The sequence below is a fragment of the Triticum urartu genome, chromosome 5A, assembly GCF_056163025.1.
Source record: "Triticum urartu cultivar PI428250 chromosome 5A, HENAU_Tu73, whole genome shotgun sequence".
In the NCBI taxonomy this organism is placed as follows: Eukaryota; Viridiplantae; Streptophyta; class Magnoliopsida; order Poales; family Poaceae; genus Triticum; species Triticum urartu.
In genome coordinates this window covers 9,330,252-9,335,783 of record NC_141877.1, presented here as the reverse complement: position 1 = coordinate 9,335,783, position 5,532 = coordinate 9,330,252, and positions in this window count along the sequence as shown.

The window sequence follows — 5,532 nt, the reverse complement described above, 5'->3', positions numbered from 1 at the left end:
TTTTTCATCCGAGTTCGTATGCAAAAGTTATGCCCATTTTACAAATTCCAGAGAGATTTTGTAAATAAAGTCGAAATTCATATTTGTAAATTTTCCCAACAACTAGACCACATATCACATGTGAAACTTATTTTCTTTTATTTTTTTGACATTTCCATCATTTTCTTTTATTTTTTTAAAACTGAAAAGGCGATCCACCGGGGGGGTATAGTTTGAAAATGGGACCTTTAGTACCGGTTCGTGGCACGAACCGGGACTAAAGGTCTCATCCCCATTAGTCCCGGTTCGTGCCTCAAACCGGGACTAAAGGTCTAATCTTTAGTCCCGGTTTGTGGAGCGAACCGAGACCAATGGTTGTGGGCCAGGAGCGAGGCCCATTGGTCCCGGTTCATCCCACCAACCGGGACCAAAAGGTTTAGATGAACCGGGACTAATGCCTTAGCCGCACGAACCGGGACCAATGCTCACATTAGTCCCGGTTCTAGACTGAACCGGGACTAATGGGCTGAGCCGGCCTGGACCATAGCCCTGTTTTCTACTAATGTGGGTTTTTTAAGGGCAGGGTACTCCATAACGCAGCAAGGCATGGCTAGCGTCATACCACCTGGCCGGAGGGCCTCACTACGGTACAGCTACCTCAAGCACGCGAAAGTCGTGCCACCATGGGAGAGTTTCAGCAGACAACTTAATACTCCCTCCATTCCAAAATATAGTGCGCCCGCGCTTTCCGAGATCCAACTTTGACCGTAAATTTAACCAACGAGACCAACTGCGGCAGGAGAAAAAATTATATAATTGAAAACTTCTTTTGAATACGAATTCATTGATATAATTTTTCCTCCCGCCGCAATCGGTCTTTGTAGTTAAATTTACGGTCAAAGTTGAAGCACGAGAATAGAGGAAGCACTACATTGTGGAATGGAGGGAGTAATGGTTTTCGTCTGAAAAGTTGTGACAAGACAGAGGAGAGAGGACGAGGACTAGGGTCCACCAGCTACTGCCGAACACACACCCTGTCGACCCACTCGCTCGTCTACCCGGTCCCTTACAGCTCCTGCCAAGGCTGCTATCAGTAGATACCTTAGGAATCGCACATGCCACCCTAGGCAGAAGGCCCTTCAAGTGCCTCACGACTACGGAGATGAACGACCGTCATGCCAAACTTAGCTAGACTCGCTTGAAAAATTGAAGCGGGAACAATGTTTCCACAAATATTACAACAAAACATCTGATGGATCGCAAAATGAGACAAAAATTATATTTAGAATTTTTTTGAGAATTTTTAAATATTCACAAAGTTTAAAATGTTCAGACATCTGATTTTGCTTGAAATTTGAGAAAGCAAATGTAAATTAAACAAAAACAAGAATTTAGAAAATATATTTACAAATTAGAAAATGTTCACTAATGTTGTTCTAGGAGCCGATGGGTCAATGTCCTTCTAGGAGCCATGGCCGGAGATGACATCGGGAAGCGGCAGCAGACGAGGGCCATCGGAGAAACGCCTCATGTTGACTGGGCACGCTGACTTTGGCAAAAAGAAGGGCGGCAACGCTGGCGAGTCCAGCCTTTGCGACGACGCGACAAAGAAAACCTGTTTCGCTCCGCCAAGCATCGAGATCCCTGTTGCCGAAGGCGGGCTTGGTAGCGGAGCCGGTGGGTCAATGTCCTTCTAGGAGCCGTGGCCGGAGATGACATCGGTGAGCGGCAGCAGACGAGGACCATCGGAGAAACGCCTCATGTTGTTCGCTCTCCGTCTGGGCCTTCGTCGAAAATGCGGTGAGCCGGGTTGGGAAACTAGGCTCCTGTTTTTTAACACAGTACAGGCGCAAGCGCTCATACATACGTGCATACACTCATCTTTATGAATGCACACACGCACACCTTACTCCTATGAGCATCTCTGAGAGATTAAGTCGGCATATTATTTTGAGATTTACGAAGCCATCGTAGGTGCCTCGTCATCGACGAAAACGTCTCCTCAGAAATGCTGGTGCCAGGTTTCTCTTCTTCGCCTCCCTCTCCGTCTCCGTCTCCGGTGGTCCATCGTTGTCGCCGATCCTCCTGCCGGCCTTGCTCATCTTGTCGACTCGTGCGCCGCCTTCAGCCAAAGATTGTTGAGGGAGCCGAGCGTGGGCATGCAGCGATCATGACGGAGGCATGGAGCTGGGCTAACGGGCTTTAGTTGCATGCTCAGTGGCTGGGCTTTTTTCTGTTCGGCCTTTCTTCTTCTTTTTTCTGTTTATTTTTTCTTTTCTCGTCCAAAAATCCTAGTGCAAGCTCGGCTGCTATTTTTCTTAGAGAAAAGTAGACTTTTCCCCCTAAAAAGATCGCGTGCACCAGGTCTATGTTGCGGCTAGGGAGTCGGCGATGCCTGCCTAAGGGTGGGCTTGTTTATTTTGTTAGCGAGCCTGCGCGCTATTGGTCATGGGCTACGGCCTTGTAATATGCTCGCTGCCCGGCTTTGAACCCTACCCAGACTTCAGTCTCTAGCTATGTCGTGGCTTTTGGTTTGTCCGTGTAACGTCCGACCTCTTGACACTCTGCCTATTCGTTAAGGGCTTTATTAATTTAAAGCCGGACGCCCCTAGGGTGTTTTTGTGTGCGATTTCGGGTGGTTTTGAGTAAATAATGATGACTGGGCACGCTGACTTTGGCAAAAAGAAGGGCGGCGACGCTGGCGAGTCCAGCCTTTGCGACGACGCGACAAAGAAAACCTGTTTCGCTCCGCCAAGCATCGAGATCCCTGTTGCCGAAGGCGGGCTTGGTAGCGGAGCCGGTGGGTCAATGTCCTTCTAGGAGCCGTGGCCGGAGATGACATCGGGGAGCGGCAGCAGACGAGGGCCATCGGAGAAACGCCTCATGTTGTTCGCTCTCCGGCTGGGCCTTCGTCGAAAATGCGGTGAGCCGGGTTGGGAAACTAGGCTCCTGTTTTTAACACAGTACAGGCGCAAGCGCTCATACATACGTGCATACACTCATCTTTATGAATGCACACACGCACACCTAACTCCTATGAGCATCTTTCAGAGATTAAGTCGGCATATTATTTTGAGATTTACGAAGCCATCGTAGGTGCCTCGTCATCGACGAAAACGTCTCCTCAGAAATGCTGGTGCCAGGTTTCTCTTCTTCGCCTCCCTCTCCGTCTCCGTCTCCGGTGGTCCATCGTTGTCGCCGATCCTCCTGCCGGCCTTGCTCATCTTGTCAACTCGTGCGCCGCCTTCAGCCAAAGATTGTTGAGGGAGCCGAGCGTGGGCATGCAGCGATCATGACGGAGGCATGGAGCTGGGCTAACGGGCTTTAGTTGCATGCTCAGTGGCTGGGCTTTTTTCTGTTCGGCCTTTCTTCTTCTTTTTTCTGTTTATTTTTTCTTTTCTCGTCCAAAAATCCTAGTGCAAGCTCGGCTGCTATTTTTCTTAGAGAAAAGTAGACTTTTCCCCCTAAAAAGATCGCGTGCACCAGGTCTATGTTGCGGCTAGGGAGTCGGCGATGCCTGCCTAAGGGTGGGCTTGTTTATTTTGTTAGCGAGCCTGCGCGCTATTGGTCATGGGCTACGGCCTTGTAATATGCTCGCTGCCCGGCTTTGAACGCTACCCAGACTTCAGTCTCTAGCTATGTCGTGGCTTTTGGTTTGTCCGTGTAACGTCCGACCTCTTGACACTATGCCTATTCGTTAAGGGCTTTATTAATTTAAAGCCGGACGGCCCTAGGGTGTTTTTGTGTGCGATTTCGGGTGGTTTTGAGTAAATAATGATGACTGGGCACGCTGACTTTGGCAAAAAGAAGGGCGGCGACGCTGGCGAGTCCAGCCTTTGCGACGACGCGACAAAGAAAACCTGTTTCGCTCCGCCAAGCATCGAGATCCCTGTTGCCGAAGGCGGGCTTGGTAGCGGAGCCGGTGGGTCAATGTCCTTCTAGGAGCCGTGGCCGGAGATGACATCGGGGAGCGGCAGCAGACGAGGGCCATCGGAGAAACGCCTCATGTTGTTCGCTCTCCGGCTGGGCCTTCGTCGAAAATGCGGTGAGCCGGGTTGGGAAACTAGGCTCCTGTTTTTAACACAGTACAGGCGCAAGCGCTCATACATACGTGCATACACTCATCTTTATGAATGCACACACGCACACCTTACTCCTATGAGCATCTTTCAGAGATTAAGTCGGCATATTATTTTGAGATTTACGAAGCCATCGTAGGTGCCTCGTCATCGACGAAAACGTCTCCTCAGAAATGCTGGTGCCTGGTTTCTCTTCTTCGCCTCCCTCTCCGTCTCCGTCTCCGGTGGTCCATCGTTGTCGCCGATCCTCCTGCCGGCCTTGCTCATCTTGTCGACTCGTGCGCCGCCTTCAGCCAAAGATTGTTGTGGGAGCCGAGCGTGGGCATGCAGCGATCATGACGGAGGCATGGAGCTGGGCTAACGGGCTTTAGTTGCATGCTCAGTGGCTGGGCTTTTTTCTGTTCGGCCTTTCTTCTTCTTTTTTCTGTTTATTTTTTATTTTCTCGTCCAAAAATCCTAGTGCAAGCTCGGCTGCTATTTTTCTTAGAGAAAAGTAGACTTTTCCCCCTAAAAAGATCGCGTGCACCAGGTCTATGTTGCGGCTAGGGAGTCGGCGATGCCTGCCTAAGGGTGGGCTTGTTTATTTTGTTAGCGAGCCTGCGCGCTATTGGTCATGGGCTACGGCCTTGTAATATGCTCGCTGACCGGCTTTGAACCCTACCCAGACTTCAGTCTCTAGCTATGTCGTGGCTTTTGGTTTGTCCGTGTAACGTCCGACCTCTTGACACTCTGCCTATTCGTTAAGGGCTTTATTAATTTAAAGCCGGACGCTCCTAGGGTGTTTTTGTGTGCGATTTCGGGTGGTTTTGAGTAAATAATGATGACTGGGCACGCTGACTTTGGCAAAAAGAAGGGCGGCGACGCTGGCGAGTCCAGCCTTTGCGACGACGCGACAAAGAAAACCTGTTTCGCTCCGCCAAGCATCGAGATCCCTGTTGCCGAAGGCGGGCTTGGTAGCGGAGCCGGTGGGTCAATGTCCTTCTAGGAGCCGTGGCCGGAGATGACATCGGGGAGCGGCAGCAGACGAGGGCCATCGGAGAAACGCCTCATGTTGTTCGCTCTCCGGCTGGGCCTTCGTCGAAAATGCGGTGAGCCGGGTTGGGAAACTAGGCTCCTGTTTTTAACACAGTACAGGCGCAAGCGCTCATACATACGTGCATACACTCATCTTTATGAATGCACACACGCACACCTAACTCCTATGAGCATCTTTCAGAGATTAAGTCGGCATATTATTTTGAGATTTACGAAGCCATCGTAGGTGCCTCGTCATCGACGAAAACGTCTCCTCAGAAATGCTGGTGCCAGGTTTCTCTTCTTCGCCTCCCTCTCCGTCTCCGTCTCCGGTGGTCCATCGTTGTCGCCGATCCTCCTGCCGGCCTTGCTCATCTTGTCAACTCGTGCGCCGCCTTCAGCCAAAGATTGTTGAGGGAGCCGAGCGTGGGCATGCAGCGATCATGACGGAGGCATGGAG